Genomic DNA, 17,243 nt, shown 5'->3' with positions numbered 1-17,243 from the left:
GGAGACTGGAGGCAGACTGTGACTGCAAGACCATCCGCCTCCCTCACAGCAGCCTCCCTGAGGTTGCAATGCACTGATCAAGGATGGGAAGTCTTGCCGCTACATGCTGCCTGTTGATCTGCCTTGGGAAAATAAATAAGACACGGATCGTGGTATTGGATGGGAAGGAGCATAGGTTGAGCAATGTCCAGCGATAAGATGCTGCCTCTGTCTGCTAAAAAGCACTCCAGGCAAGGAGTAATAAATGCCTGTTGGGGGGGACGACGAAACAGCAAGCAATCAGATGTCTGTTTATTATTGTACGTTCATGGAATATAATAAATCCACCACCTCTCTCCTTCCCTGCTCTCTGCTGATTGATTCCTCTCCCTGGCCTAGACAAAGCCTTCCCTTTGTGCTCCTGGCCATTTTATCAGGCTAAAGACTTTGAGGGCGGGGGGAGAGTCTGTTTCTTTTCCTTGGTATGTTTATCTGCCTTAAACTTGCTGCCCCAGGCTGTGCCCCTTTGTTCAAGGAGCCAGAAGCAGCTGCTGTGCAGATGCCTTCAGGTTGGTACCAGGTGGAGGCAGGATGCTGAGGATTCGTAATCCTCACTATATAGAAGGAGATACAGGTTTCTCCCCACCAATACCAGATTTCATGCAATGAAACAACAGCAGTGGGGTAGGTTTGTTGTTGCAGGTACTGAGGACCAGCTTAGGAGGATTAGATACAGCATTGTTCGGTTTTTCTGTAAAGCGCCTCCCATATGTGCCATCAGTTTAATCAAGGATGTCGCTTTTGCTTTCCTTCCGGTGGGAAATGTTAGCAAGGATGCATGGAGAGGCATTATTGGTGACTGCTTCCCAAAGGCACAGACACATCCAGGAGCAGCTGCTGGGGAAGGGCAGCGCAATAGATCTGGCCTCCTTGTTCCCGCATCGCATACCGAGACATTACTGGTACAGAGCAAAGTGACTGCAAGGGTTAAGGAAAAGAGAGCTTAACTGTGATCCTGGGTCCAGATAGCACCTTAGCTTAGCTGCTGCACCGCCCAGAGCGAAAAGGCCTGGGAAGGAGCAAAGCAGAGGCAATCTCCTTCCCAGGAGCTTGCACATTTTCAGGAAGCCATTGTTTAGCTTAGCATTATGTGCAAACACAGCCCTCTATCTTGTGCAGAGATCGCCCCAAATGCTATGCTATAATGGCGCTTCTCTCTCTCCCTGCCACCCAATCTCTCCCTGTTTTTCATCTTCACAAGCCCTTAAAATACAGGCGAAGAGCTGAGTTTCAGAAAAATTGAAGTCATTTGCATAAGTGTGCTGGACAGAAGCACAGGCAGAGAGCCTGGAATTGCTCACATGTTGTTGCAAGGGATATCGCATCACTTGATATTCTGCCTTGCATTTATTGATGAGCCTGCAGATCCATGAACCAATATCACACGATTCTCTTATCAGCTGCTGCTTTATGAGCATTCATGTGTAATGTTCATAAATGGTCCACCAGCTGTTTCCAGGATACTCAACAGTTCTGTAAACAGAAGGGAGAATATCTCTTTAACTTGGAAGCTTCCCTGTGCCTGCAGCATCTCAGCGAGTGGATGGTTTTCATGCAGTACCTCTTTCTATAAAGTGCTAATTAGTTCCAGGCCATCCTTCAAGCAATATGGAGCCAGTGAAGGCTTGCATTTACAATGTTATGCCCCTCCTTCATGCCTGTGAGGCAGCTCCACTCTGGATTTCTGTCTGATGTTGTAAAGATGCATCCTTTTAAAGCATTAGATCTCGTGTTATCTGCTCGGTCTGTTGGCCAAGATGTCACAGAATCACCAAGGGAGTCTAGATTCCAATCTTATGACACAGAAATCTTAGTGGGTGGCTATATTCTTATTTTTAAACCTGCAAAAGGACATTAAATAGGAGATTCCTATCACTTTTAAAACAACAACAACATGTAAGTCACCAGGTGCACCAGCACATTTCCAGGATACAGGTCAGGTTTTGATAAAAAAAAAGAGCAGGAGGGTTTAACCCCTGAGTCCCCAGAGTACTTAGTCTGATTAATGCCATCAGTTTTTCAGCACCAATTGCATTGCAGCAAGTTGAGTGAAATGCAGTCAAACAGGCGAGCAGCTCTTTAATCAGAGGAACGATATGGATTCTGGAGGGAGGGAGAGGAGAGAGGTGAAGAAAAGGATATGAAAACAAAGAGAGAAGCCAACATGCAAGATTGGTTTGGATTCCAGCCATCCTGGCTCCTTAGATTACGGCAGTCCAGATCTGTGTGTCAAAAACACAGGCGAACCTTCCTGATAAAGAGTTTCAGTTTCTGCTTTTGCAAAGGTTGCAGAAAATTTTAGGCTGCAGGACCCATTCTGTCTTCTAGTGCTTCGTGATCAGAGGCCTCTCTGTCATGGTGGTTTTTAAATCCTTTTCAAGCGAGACTGGTCCAGGATTGAGGGTCTCCTCAGAAAAGTGCATTCTTGATGGGCCCCTTGTATGTTGGTGGGTCAATTTGATGGCAGCAGCAGTGGTGCAGTAAGGTGGCAGTTAGGTGCCATATTCATTGCCCACAAAGTAGTGTTGCTCTGGAACTTGGTAGTAAATGGTTCAGTTCCCAGTTGCCTAACATCTCCATTCCTTATGGGTAGACATTAGCATAGCAGCAGGACCTGTTAAGGTGCTGGACCACCAGCAACCACCCAAGGATGCTGGGTGAGGATGCTGGATTGCTGAAAAGAACATAAGCAGAGCCTGCTGAATTGGGCCAATGGCTGATCTAGTCTGGCATCTTGTTCTCATAGTGGCCAACCAGATGCCTGTAGGAAGTCCACAAGCAGGACTCAAGCAGCTGGAATCCAGAAGCATTACAGCCACCAAACATGGAGGTGGAGCATCACTATCATGGCTCGTAGCCATCAATAACCTTCTCCTCCATGAAACTGTCCAATCATAGGGTGGCCATGACCTTTCTGCATTGCTTTGAAGCAGTTGAGCCTAAGTGCCTGAACTCTGAAATGAACCTGGAGCCGAGTTGGAGGAAATGTACCGTGTGCATTTAAACATAAGCCAACTGCAGGATGTGCTGGAATTTTATCACGGCCTCAGCACCTCTTCAGAACAAAGGGAAATAATTTCTGTGTTTTGGGGATGCTGAAAAGCTCTGGAACGTGGACCTGGCAGGAATTGGGCGGGCAAGCCCAGTCAGGAGCAATGTGGGAATAGATAAGGACTTGCACACCAGTTTCCTTGCCAGCATCCTTCTTTTTTATTTAGCACACACCAGGTTCCACTACTGCAATGGCTTTTCATCTGGGGGGGGGGGGCGGCAGCCCAGCTAGGTTGCTATTTCTCCTGCTTCCAGACAGACTTATCTTGGATATGCAAGAATCTCAGACGTTCCAGCGACTGAGGAGGCTCTGAGGGATGGTTTCCATTAGTGCGTGTGTATATACTATACATAGGGGTGTTGACCAGGGTCAGTTAACCGCATCAATCCTAGCTGTCAGCACAACATGGATTTGCTCCAGGCTGCCCTCTGTAGGGCTTAGGAGCACATTGTACTAGCCAGACAGACTTTCCAATGTCATAAACCAATTTAATTTTGAAAACCAGATCTGGAATCCGTTAAGATAAGATTCTGAGGGCATACGTTCCAAGGTTAAGGTTATGATCAGATTTATTTTCAAAAAAATGCAAATGTTTCTTTTAGGCTAACATTTAAAAATCAGGGTAATGATTTGCTCTTCAAAATAAGTGATTAACCCTCAAATCAGTTTAACATTACAGTAAAACTCTTAGACAAGCAGGAGAAACTTTTCTTCTGAAGCTAAAACTACAGTTTTATTTATTTATTACTCATTTAGTTTATTCCTTCAAGAAGTTCAAGGTGGCATATACGGTATGGTTCTCTTCTTCCCAATTTTATCCCCAGAACAACCCTGCGAGGTAGGTTAGGCTGAGAGACCGTTACTGGCCCAAGTTTACCCAATGAGTTTCATAGCAGGGATTTGAACCCTGGCCTCCCAGGTACTAGTCTGACACTCTAACCACTACACCATACCAGGTGAGATTTTTATGTTCACCCACCATGTATTAAACAGCTGAGAGTCAGCTCAGTTAAGCTGTGCCCTGTGAGCAAAAGACAGGCACTTCCTGTGTAGATTTCTTTTCAAAAAAATGTTATACTTATGGAATTTGAAGGTGTTTTTTTGATGTACAACTAGGTTCTCCGATTTGTAGGATGTCATTAGTGACATTTTGCAAATCAGAGAACTGAGTCACTTTTAAACCATAACTCCGCTGAAATGCTTTGCTGAGGCTTACGGTGAGAAAAATGTATATGTAAAAGGTGCACCTGAGAATTGAAATGAAGAAGATTCCATTTAATATGTGTCTTTCCTAGTGCCTGCTTCCTGGAGCTCAGCTCTAAGGACTGGCAGCGCTGCCCTGCCCTTGTGTGCTGAGGGCTTTTTGCGTCTTTGTTCCTTCCATTATTAACTTTCCTCCCCAGAGTCCTCTGCTTGTTAATTTGCAACACAGCAATTTCAGACAGCAAATAAAAGCAAGGGATAACCAGCCACAAATGGTAGCCAGGAGGATTTATCTACTTTTGTGTAATAGGAAGTTCTGAAATGGGCCACAGCAGCAAACACAGATAAGCCTTTTGGAGCCCAAACATTTGCTTTTGTAACCCTTTCCTAGTCAGTCAATTGCACACCATGAATTGAAATCAACCATGCAGAACGGCAAGACACACCTACCTTCAGCATTTATTTATTTTTTACTAATTTCTTTTTTTAAAAATGGATTTTGCCAGATTTAAATGATCTTTGATTTTGATCCTAATAATCTCTGCTGCAAGCATGGAGCCTGCTTAGAGCAGGAACAATCACCTTCTACCTAATAGGATTAACTTTATGGCTAGTTGAAACCCATTTTAGGGCTTGCTTGCTTAAGACTTCTTGTGTTGGCGCTTGCCTGCTTAATACTCCCTGGCTATTCCACTGTGCAGCATTAGCAACATGGCCTAGGTGCTTCCAGATGGGGGTTTATTCTGGGATTGGTGCATGCAAATTTTCCACAGTATTCACATAATTTAATCTGGATTTAGACTTTCCATGGAAAATCTGATGATTTTTTTTTAAACCAACAACAACAATCCACAATGTGTTGCCAACCATCCATTTGCAATACAGTGGTACCTCAGGTTACATACGCTTCAGGTTACAGACTCCGCTAACCCAGAAATATTACCTCGGGTTAAGAACTTTGCTTCAGGATGAGAACAGAAATCATGCAGCAGCAGCGCGGCAGCAGCAGCAGGAGGCCCCATTAGCTAAAGTGGTGCTTCAGGTTAAGAACAGTTTCAGGTTAAGTACGGACCTCCGGAATGAATTAAGTTCTTAACCTGAGGTACCACTGTATTAAGTCCCTACCTGGAAGAACCCCTTGCCTCTCTCTCAGAGCTGAATCCCTGTCATAACCTCCTGCCTATTAGACCCTTAACAGTGTACAAGCCTGGGGCCTCTTGCTTCAGCGTGGCTATTGCAGACCGTCTTCTTTCTTACTAAGCAAATCTTTGGCCCCCTCTGCTTCCAGATTGCCATGCTTCGTGCGCTGCTTTTTGCCAGCATCTGCGCATCATGCTCCGCCTCACACCCTGGAGTTGCGAAGCAAAGCAACAGATTCTATTCACGAGCCACGCGCCTCTTTGCTGTGGCCTGAGATGGCCTAGAATGAGCCTCGCCCCAGGCCACTGAATCTCTGAGGAAAGCTTTCTGGTTCCTCCTCCCAGGAACAGAGGCATGTTTTGTGTCTGCCAGCCAGCCCAGCTCAAGGAAATGGTGATGCAAGAAGGGGAAAACACCTGCCGCGGGCCCAGGCTTGTGCAACCTGAGTTACAGCATATTTTTAGTCTTGGCAGCTTGAATGGAGTGGCTTGCCTGTTCTAACAATAACCACCACCATCTCAAACCACCCAGATTTTTTGTTGTTTTGGTTAATGCTGTACTAGTGTTATATTTTCTTTCTTTCTACAATTGCATATGGCACTAATTCTGGGGTGGGGAATCTTTTTCAGTCTGAGGGCCACTTAGTGGGTAATCTTCCTGGGGGGACTTGGCTCATGGAAGAAGAGGGAGAAAGGGTCACTACTAGCAGTGTCCTGCCACACAGAGCAGCCCTGCTGGTCAGGCCAAAGGCCCAATCTAGTCTAGCATCCTGTTCTCACAGTGGCCAATGGGTAGCCCACCAGCAGGACATGAGGGCAACATTTGTGATTCCTCACAAGTGGTAAACAGAGGTCTACTGCCTCCAAATGCTGCTAGTGAGCCTCTTCTTTCCCCAAACCATTTTTCAATGTTGTAGGCTGTTGCACAAGTCTGCTGATCCATGCAGCCAATGGGCCATGCCATTCAATCTGTCTCACTACGTCTGTAATAACCTTAGCCTTGTTTTCAAAAGGGGGAGGATTGCAGGTTGTGAGTCCCTGGCATGCTGTTCCCTGTACCTCCAGTGCAATTAAAAGAGGATACCCAGTTACCTACGTGAGTGGTCAACAGCAGAAGCAATTAGCAGGGGAAGGTGTAGCTGTGGGGCATGTTAAGAGTCTCCCCGCTCAAGGCCTGTGAGTCAGAAAGAAAGGGAAGACATGCAGGTGACCCAGCTAGGAGCCAGTCTAGCAGCTTGCTGAGTGCCATCAGCGCTGCAGTGACTGGCTGTCGGTTAACTTTTTTTGTCTGAGGTGCTTCATGGCATTTCTTCATGGAAGTGAACAGTGCAGGGCTCTCTGCTTTTACACAGTGCTGATCCCCAGTGCCTAGTGAGGACGGCAGGCTGAAAGATGTGCCCAGGAAATCTGTGAGAAAGGGGCACTGGAGGGCTGCATTGGCATAAGCAGCTGGTTGTTGAGACACGTGTAAAGGATAAAAATCTGCATTGAGTGGTGGAGAGATGAAGATCTGCACTGAGGAACTTCTGTTCTAGCAGGAGGGCTCCACCTGTTTTGTTACCTGGATTCATACCATGGACTTCACATACATACATGCATATTTTGACACCTGAGGTGTATGTTTTTACAATCCACCTTATTGTAAGTTGTTTTAAACCAGGACTTTTTATTTCATTTTAGTTATTATATTTGTATACCACCTTTTCCTTCAAGGAGTTGAAGGCTTCATACGTAGTTCTCCTCTCCCTATTTTATCCTCACGGCAACCCTGTGAGGTGGGTTGGGCTGAGACACAGTGACTGGCCCAAGCTCACCCAGTGAGCTTCATGGCTGAGTAGGGATTCGAACCTTGGTCTCCCAGGTCGTAGTCCAACACTCTAAAGTGGCCTCAAATAAGTATCTGCATGTGTATCTCTGTATCTGTATCTGAATCTGAATCTGTATCTATCTGTACTGTGATGGCCAAAGGGAGAGAGCATCTATAGAACCCATCAGTGATCCCTTTCTCTACAGGAACACATGCATCTATTGTCTCTTTGACTGCACAAATCACAGAACCATACCCACACAGGATGCCTTTATTTATGAAGGGTTACATAAGGCTGATATTTATGGGCACAGAAATTATATTTATGCAGGCTGTAGGTGATGTTTACGAAGAGCTATGGATAGATCACTGGAGTGTCTAGCCTTGGAGTCAGACTCTGCGGTTTACCTGAGTCAATTGAGCCAAGATGAAGATGAGATTCCATGAAACGGAGCAATTTAAATCACCACCTATAAATCCCAACTTCGGAAGGTGATGGCGTATGCCTCCCTACATAGCTAGTGGTAGATATTTCCTCTCACTCATCCAGATCTTTCCAGTGGCAGGAAGGTCATGGAAATGAAGTGTGCACCATTAAGCTTATCAACCTGGTGATATTGTTAATGAAAGGCCTGTGGCTTTTTTTATTCTAGGAAAAGAATCAGAAGTTGCAAATGGCAGAGTTTAGTGATGGGTGTGTGTGTGTTTATGTAGAGAATCCCATCTGTGGGATTCAGCCAATTCTAAAACAGCACTATCAGCTTGGGGTCAGGTGTGCATGCCAATGGGTTTGTTTTTAGCACTGCTTGTTGCATCAGCCAATGTGCAGGAACCATGTGTTCCCAACCATGGACTGTACTGAAGATAAGGACACTGTGGCTAATAACCTTAACTTCTGGGCCCCCGTGGGTGTCAAATGGGCAACACAATGTGCCTGTTTTGAGAACAGATTGGAACAGGAAGCCACTTGTAGCAACGTAGTGATAGCCCCTTGTGCTGCCATAATGGTTGCAACAACTGTGGACTTAAGCACTTCGGACATTAACAATGCCCTTTTGGGGAGGCAGGTCTATTTTTCTCAAGGAAGAAAAAGAGCCCATCTATGCTTGTGCTTGGGGATGACAGGATGGGTCATGCTGCAAGGAGATGCATAGGTCAGACAGCCTAATTTGTGAGGGCTGGTGAGAGGAGCTGTCCCTTTCATCCCCCTGATACTCTCCGTAAGAAAGAGGCAGCTGCGGAGGTAATAAATTTTGTGTGAAGGTGACCTTCTTTTACTTGTCAGCCCTATTTCCTTAGGCTGAAACTTATTCTGTGCTCAGGCAGAGGCAAAAGAATCACCTCTACCTTCCTTTCAAAGAAATGCCACGTTTCAGAAATGCCCAGTGGAACACCAGGGTTGCCCCTTATATTTCAGCATTACAACTACACTGAACAACGGACGCCAGATCTCTTTGTCTGTAGAAGCCATTGGGGCATTCCCACATTCAATGAGGATTTAATATGTGCACATTAATAGTAGAGCTGTACACTTGGATAGTAAGTCACATGCTTGTGTACCTGTCTCCACAGTAGCTGAGCTGCACAAATGAACAAGTGTGCACTCTTTTACACAAACACTTGTACATATGTAGAGGCAGCTTGAGACTGTGTTCAATGTCATGTGTGAAAAATACTATTGTGATACTTTCACTCAAAATTTATTACCCCTGCAATTACCTTCTTTTTACAAAGAAAGAGAGTGTGTGAGAGAGAAAAGGAAGGAAGGAAGGAAGGAAGGAAGGAAGGAAGGAAGGAGAAAGAAAGAAGAAGAAAGAGGGAGGGAGGGAGGGAGGGAGGGAGGAAGGAAGGAAGGAAAGCTTGCTGCCACCTGCCCCTCTCTAGCCTTCATAAACAATGTGGTAATAGGCTAGGCCAGATATCTTCAACCTTTTAGAGACCCAGGACCCAAATATGCATTCAGGGACCCATTCCTTAATCCTTCACCATTTATATTTGCATGGTGGTGGTGCTCCTGTTGTGACCCAGCTTGGATTAGGGCGTGGCCCACTAGTGGGTCCCAACCCATCACCTGAAGACCAGTCGACCTGGTGCTGCAACATTCAGTGAAATTTACTTGCCTGTGAATCCCCTTGTTGTGTGACACACCCTGTGACACCATCTCCAGATGTTTCCTGCCTGACTTTGCAAAGGGGCCTGCAGGGAATAGCTCTGCCCCCTCATCGACATTGTGGGTGCCGGTAAAACTCCCAAGTCAGCATGCCGTGGACTGAGTCTGAAAGGGGTGTTTGTGTGTGTTTTCATTGTGCAATGTGTCCCATCACAAGGATGAGGCCATGGTTATCATTAAGAAGTGAATTAAGAAAGAATACTCTGCACATGTTCAGAAGTATTTTCTTTGTAACTACTTCACATTCATAAACTACGCTTCATATTCATAAACTATGCTACCACTCCAGGAAGTAAACCCTGGTAAGTCATAAAGGGGTTAAAATCAGCCAGTGCCATAGCCTGGAGATACTCACATGGGTAGTGAAAAAATACTTCAAACTTGCTTCTCTGTTAGCCATGTGTTATAATATTGATTTGTTTAAATTAATTTTAAAGGATTTTTTTTCTGTCAAAGAAGAGAGTGCGTATGCAAAATTCCACACCTTCTCCTTTAAATCCAAAACTACAAAGCCTTTACAGATGTGAGCTAGGAAATGTTACTATTGGAAAGCTTGCAACCAATAACAGGGTCAGTATAAGGACCTTTCCTTATTGGCTTGCAGACTAGAACTAATCAGGCTTATTGGAAGGTCTTTCCTCCAGATGATCTTTTTTGTTTGTTGTTCAATAAATGCACAGTTGTTACTTATTAGATGTAGGGACCCTTTCTCAACTTGGTGCCCTCCATACATATTGGATTACAATTCACATCGCCACCAACTATTAGCTCTGCTGGCTAGGGATGATGGAGGTTGGAGTACATCAACATCTGAAGGGCTACAGGTTCTCTGTACCTGCTGGAGGTAATGCAGATTTGTTCTCCCAAAGCAGGGTATCTAACACTTCTCCTAGGACGTACAAAAAAAGTGACTGTATTCATATGTAATAATAAACTATGTTTATTATTATATGAGTGAGCCTTAGGCTCATACATTCCCCTTGTTAGCAAAGTCATATATAGAACACAGATGGAACCCAGAGAGAAAAATCACTTTACTGAGGAAACTGAACAGAACAGTGTATAATTCGAGGAGAAGTAAACAGACAGGTTTTGTCTTTCTTAGTTCTGGCTGTGTACATAGCAAGGAGACATTCAACCAAACATACAAACAGGGCCGTCTTTAGCAGATGCGGCGCCAGGGTGCAAATATCCGCTCAGTGCCCCCAAATTACCACGGATAGTGGGGGGCAGCAGCGGGGAAGCTGCACACTGCCAGCCATGGGGTGTGTGTGCACGCAACTCTCCCCCATGCTGCTGCAGGAGAGCAATCCCCACAGAGGCTTGGGAGGGAAGCCGCACACCCGCCAGCCATATGTTTGACAGGGCACAGCTGGTGGGCATGCAGGGAAAGGGGAGGCCGCCGGCAAAGCCGTGCAGCTCCCCCACTCGCTGGGCGCCCCTGAGAGCCGACGCCCTGGCGCAATGAACCACCAAGCCGTATGGAAAAGACGGCTCTGCATACAGAGGAAAACTTTCTCAGAACTGCACAGCCAATTAGAGCACATGCTACCCTTGGTGAGGATCATACCACTGTGCTTGGTTGCTAAGCAATACCTCCACCTGCCTCTCTGCTTGGCTAGTTGACTTTAACATTAACAAAATTAACCCTTAAATTACAAACTGAATGATCCCGGTTGTTTCACCTTGCCCCAATTCTCCTCTGTGAGATGATTGGAAAGTTTCACTTATGTTGTTGATTAACTGCAGTTTAATGTTATGCCCAAACCCTAAACTGTGGTCAATCTAAAGTTACCAGATTTTTTCCAATTAATCCGGGGACACTTTTTAACTTCCTACTAAATAGATGGATTTTATCACGGGACTGATTTGTAAATCTGGGGACTGTCCCCGAGAAACGGGGACGTCTGGTAACCTTAGGTTAATCTCAGCTATGGTTTATTATGAGGAATGTGGGTGGCACTATGGGTTAAACCACAGAGCCTAGGACTTGCTGATCAGAAGGTCAGCGGTTCGAATCCCTGCAACGGAGTGAGCTCCCATTGCTCGGTCCCTGCTCCTGCCAAGCTAGCAGTTCAAAAGCACATCAAAGTGCAAGTAGATAAATAGGTACCGCTCCGGTGTGAAGGTAAACGGCGTTTTTGTGCGCTGCTCTGGTTAGCCAGAAGCGGCTTAGTCATGCTGGCCACATGACCCAGAAGCTGTACGCCAGCTCCCTCGGCCAATAAAGCGAGATGAGCGCAGCAACCCCAGAGTCGGTCACGACTGGACCTAATGGTCAGGGGTCCCTTTACCTTTACCTATGGTGTATTGTAACGTCTGCTTCTGAAACCAATGTTTGAAATCAACTTATATCAGTAAGCCATAGTTAAAGACTAGCCACAGTTTATGCAGGTTCAGACATAACACTAAATGCAGTTAGTTACAAAGAGAACTGAATGTTTCCCATTCCCCACTCTGAGACCTCTGGGTATAGGGTGGTATAAAAATTCAATCAATCATCTCCTCCTTGCAGCTGCACTGGGAGAAGAAACGAAGTGGGAGGGCACATGAGCCTGAGGCTTGTTCATGTAATAATAGACCACAATGTACCATTTCCTGTGAATTCAGCCTGCATTGTGATGTTGGGAAAAATACAGTTCTTCCCCTAGCTAAGTCATGCAGTGCACTTCCAAGTGGCATGTGATATTTGGTACTGCAAGCCTGCCATCCTCAGTGACGAGTGATGCTGCTCACTAATAGATATTTTTGACCTTTAAAGATGCGGTAAGTTACCTATTTTGAAGCTGAGCGCAGTCCACCCACACTGTACCAGTAGGACCATTTACCAATCTCTCTCTCTCAAAACAGGAAATATTAGCAAGGTGATCTTTCCACCACCCCCTTGCTGCAATATCTTTTATTTCATGAACCTCTTGATTAAAACAACTGGCTTTTTGTTGCCTGTTTAGGTCTTTGAGTGTTGTGCTGTTAAATCATGGGCCAGGAATCTTTTTCAGCCTAGGGGCCACATACTCTTCCATGCAACCTTCTAGGGGCCGCATGTCAGGGCTTGGTGGGGCCAGAGGCAAAAGTGGCGAGAGTAACAAATGTGACTTTTACCTTTGTACAGTAATAATAATAATAACAATAACAACAACAACAACAACAACAACAATAATTTATTATTTGTACCCCGCCCATCTGGCTGGGTTTCCCCAGCCACTCTGGGCGGCTTCCAACAAAGATGAAAGATACACTAAAATGTCACATATTAAAAACTTCCCTGAACAGGGCTGCCTTCAGATGTTTTCTGAATGTCAGGTAGATGTTTATCGCTTTGACATCTGATGGGAGGGCGTTCCACAGGGCGGGCGCCACTACCGAGAAGGCCCTCTGCCTGGTTCCCTGTAACTTGGCCTCTCTCAGTGAGGGAACCGCCAGAAGGCCCTCGGAGCTGGACCTCAGTGTCCAGGCAGAACGATGGGGGAGGAGACGCTCCTTCAGATATACTGGACCGAGGCCGTTTAGGGCTTTAAAGGTCAGCACCAACACTTTGAATTGTGCTCGGAAACGTACAGGGAGCCAACGTAGGTCTTTCAAGACCGGTGTTATACGGTCTCGGCGGCTGCTCCCAGTCACCAGTCTAGCTGCTGCGTTCTGGATTAGTTGTAGTTTCCAGGTCACCTTCAAAGGTAGCCCCACGTAGAGCGCATTGCAGTAGTCCAAGCGGGAGATAACCAGAGCATGTACCACTCTGGCGAGACAGTCTGCAGGCAGATAGGGTCTCAGCCTACGTACCAGATGGAGCTGGTAAACAGCTGCCCTGGATACAGATTTGACCTGTGCCTCCATGGACAGCTGTGAGTCCAAAATGACTCCCAGGCTGCGTACCTGGTCCTTCAGGGGCACAGTTACCCCATTCAGGACCAGGGAATCCTCCACACCTGCCCGCCTCCTGTCCCCCCAAAACAGTACTTTTGTCAGTACCAGATTGTCAGGATTCAACCTCAATCTGTTAGCCGCCATCCATCCTCCAACCGCTTCCAGACACTCACACAGGACCTTCACCGCCTTCACTGGTTCTGATTTAACAGAGAGGTAGAGCTGGGTATCATCCGCATACTGATGAACACCCAGCCCAAACCTCCTGATGATCTCTCCCAGTGGCTGCATGTAAATGTTGAAAAGCATGGGGGAGAGGACAGAACCCTGAGGCACCCCACAAGTGAGAGCCCAGGGGTCTGAACACTCATCCCCCCCCCACCACTTTCTGAACACGGCCCAGGAGGAAGGAGCGGAACCACTGTATGACAGTGCCCCCAGCTCCCAGCCCCTCAAGACAGTCCAGAAGGATGTTATGGTTGATGGTATCAAACTCCGCTGAGAGATCCAGCAGAACTAGGAAACAGCTCTCACCTTTGTCCCTAGCCCGCCGGAGATCATCAACCAGTGCGACCAAGGCAGTTTCAGTCCCATGATGAGGCCTGAATCCCGACTGGAAGGGATCCAAATGGTCCGCTTCTTCCAGGCGTGCCTGGAGTTGTTCGGCAACCGCTCGCTCAGTCACCTTGCCCAAGAATGGAAGATTTGAGACTGGGCGATAATTGGCCATCGTGGCCGCATCTAAAGATGGTTTTTTAAGAAGCGGTTTAATAACCGCCTCTTTCAGCGGGTCTGGGAAGGCTCCCTCACGGAGGGAAGCATTCACCACCCCACGAAGCCCATCGCCCAGTCCTTCCCGGCTAGCTTTTATAAGCCAGGATGGGCAAGGATCCAGGAGACAGGTGGTTGGCTTCACTCGTCCAAGCAGCCTGTCCACATCCTCGGAGGTAACAGATTGGAATTGATCCCACACAACTTGACTAGACAGGACTCTAGCACTCTCCCGCCCTGGCCCTGCTCCCACGGTGGAGTCTACTTCTTCCCGAATCTGAGCGATTTTATCTGCAAAAAACTTTGCAAAATCATTGCAGGAGATCATGTGGCCCGTACTGGGCCCCGATGTCGCAGGTGGTTCCGCTAAATTGTGAACCACCTGAAAAAGTCTCCTGCTGCTGTTTTCTGCAGATGCAATAGAGGCGGCGAAGAAAGTCTTCTTCACCGTCGCTATCGCCACTTGGTAGGCTCGACGTTGAGCTCTAACCTGTGTCCGGTCAGATTCGGAATGAGTTATCCACCACCGGCGCTCTAGCCGTCTCAACGATTGTTTCATTGCCCTCAGATCCGTGGAAAACCACAGGGCTCTCCGGGCTCCATGCAATCGGAGAGGGCGCAGTAGGCTAGTATATCCCCCTTTTTCTTTCTTGTATTAAAAAATCAATCAGTAAAAATGATTTTTTTTAGATCAATTCTTTTATTAAACTCTGTACAGGAGAACTGTGTTTATAGCAGTGTCGGTTTTAAATTACAGTCAGAAAGCTTTTAGTGATAATTTTATTTGTAAACTGCTTTGAGGTTTTCCTACAATCAAGCGGTATATAAATTTTATGAAATAATAAAAGAAAACAAATAAAAGAAAAACATAATAAAGAAAAGAACAAAGTGTGTGTTTTGGGCTCTGCAATCTTGCCTGGGTGAAAGACACACAACCCGGTTTTGGGATTCAGCATGCTGGAGGGTATGAATCTATTCCCCTCCATTCTGTTGAGAGAGGATAATGTGCCACTAATGTGCCACTAAGGTTTAGGAAGAACGCCAATATATACTACCAATATACTACCAATCTTAAAAAAATAAGATTAAATGTATGCATTTTAAAATATCTGAAATGGCTCTGAGACTTACTGCCTTCATCAATTTCTATTTCAAATGTCATTGAATGGCTTGAGGGAGAATCCTCACGCCCACTTTGCCTTCCTTAAGTCCGACTGGTTTGATTGTTATGAAGGCAGAGTGAGACCAATCAATTTTCTTCTTGATATTGGTTTAATTCAGTGATTTCATGGTGGCTCATTTTGGTTAATTACTACTAGGCAACCTGCTTCTGAGAAAACATGTTTATGATTGGGAGGTTTATACAATTTGAGGGCTTTGTATTTACTTATTGTCTTGCATTTACATTCCACCCTCCTTTTGGCATTGAACCCAAGGCAGTGTGCATCTGGTTCCCAGGAGGTCCCCCATCCAGGCCCTGACCAGACCCAGGCCTGCTTAGCTTCAGCAAGGTGCTGGCCCTAAATGCCTTCAGACCACACCCTGGGACCCTGCAGCTGATTTCTAGGTTTTATCTTTTGTATAGTATGACAGATGTCTCGTGTCTGATGGGAGGTGAACAATCTGTACCTTATTCTGCACAGGGCAAAGTGCTGTTGTGAGGGGATCAGTCAATCTTGGGAGAAGTATATAGTCTGCTTTGGCTGGGGTTGCACTCTTCCTCAAGATACAGGTTTGTAGTTTGGGGGAGCTCCTTGACCTGGCACTGTTTTACGAAGGCTAGGAAGGCAGTAGCACTGACTAAGGGTGCCTTTCACCTGCTTAAGTTGGTAAGTCAACTGTGCCCTTACCATGTGCATTCATGCCAGCTTCCCTGAAGATGGTTCACTGTTGATTGACAGGAGGAAGAGGAGATAGGCTGCGGGGAAGTCAGTGTGGTGCAAATGCACAGGCAGGAACACTGGTTTACACTTCCAGTTTACACCACTGCCTTGCCACAGTGACCCACCTTCCAGGAGCTAGTGTAGTGGTCCCACCCCACATTCTGATCCAGAAAATGAACAGGTAACCATAGGAAGCGATGCAAAATTTGAGTCATATGCTTCCTCCTTCCATTCCCAATCAACACGCTAGTAGCAAAAGGTTTGGATGTAAAATTGGGATTAAATGCCTCTGGACCTCATTTAAGATGCTGGTTCTTACCTTTGTAGGTCTAAATGTTTGGAATCTGAGCACCTCAATCTCTGCCTTCTCCTATGTGTCCCTTCCTATGCATTCCATGCGTAATCAGAAACCTTGTTCTGTGTGCACCCTTGTGCAGAAAAGAACCAGGCAGGGCAGCGCAAGTGTTATAAAATGTCCTCCCAAGGGATGCCTTTTTGGCCCCATCACTTGCTAGCCTTCCATTTCTAGGTTTCAACACAGTTGTTTCAGTTGTTGGTTGGTAGTTCTCTCTCATATTTGTGCACTCCTATTGCTGTTGGTTGGATTCTGCTTGCTTGATGCTGTTTGCAGGTTGATTTTATTGCTACTGTTTTGTTCATTGTTTGTGTTTTGATATTTCTTGCCTGTTGGCTGTTTTGAGTTTGAAAGAAAAATGAAATACATCATCAACATCATGATCATTGCAGAGGTTCCTCTCAAGACCAATACACATAATGTAACTAAAGGTGTCACTTGAAGAACAGGATATAGTATATTGCAGGAATTCTTAGCTTTGAGTCAGTAGAATGTGAGTGGGCTGGCAAACCTAGACTTTCTACCCAGCCAGGCATAGAAAGCATACTACAGTATTTATTGCATTGTTGTTCAGAAATCCCACTAAGTGCAGTGGGTTTTAGTCACAAATAAATGTGCATAGGCTTGTAGCCTGACAGTCAAGGCCTGCACATCTAGGATGATAATGCCTGGATAGCAGGCAGTCTAGAATATGCTTCCTCTGTCAGCAGTCAACTGTAAAACGCATTTTCCATTTTGAAGATTTGTTAATATAACCTTCCTATTGTAAAACTTTTCTGGTTGGAAGCGCAAATGCTTGCTGCTCTCTGCCCATGGGTCTTTGTTATTTATGATATGTGCTTTGATCTTGAGATGGTCCTGCTGTTTATTCTTTTAGACATTTTTATTCTGTGGGTTATTAGTGGCTTGGAGGACCGTTGTGGGTCAGAAAGCAGTGCAGAGTTTTCATATAGCAAATAA

General features: G+C 45.9%; 1 protein-coding gene across 23 annotated transcripts in view; it reads left to right on the top strand.

Moving 5' to 3' along the window:
- PLEKHA6 (pleckstrin homology domain containing A6) overlaps positions 1–17,243 on the top strand; it is a 198,062-nt gene that overhangs the window by 109,546 nt on the left and 71,273 nt on the right. The window lies entirely within an intron of this gene.

Source organism: Podarcis raffonei, chromosome 6 (assembly GCF_027172205.1).
Source record: "Podarcis raffonei isolate rPodRaf1 chromosome 6, rPodRaf1.pri, whole genome shotgun sequence".
NCBI lineage: Eukaryota > Metazoa > Chordata > Lepidosauria > Squamata > Lacertidae > Podarcis > Podarcis raffonei.
The sequence above is the reverse complement of the archived record's forward strand: the minus strand, read 5'-3'. Positions and strand labels throughout refer to the sequence as shown.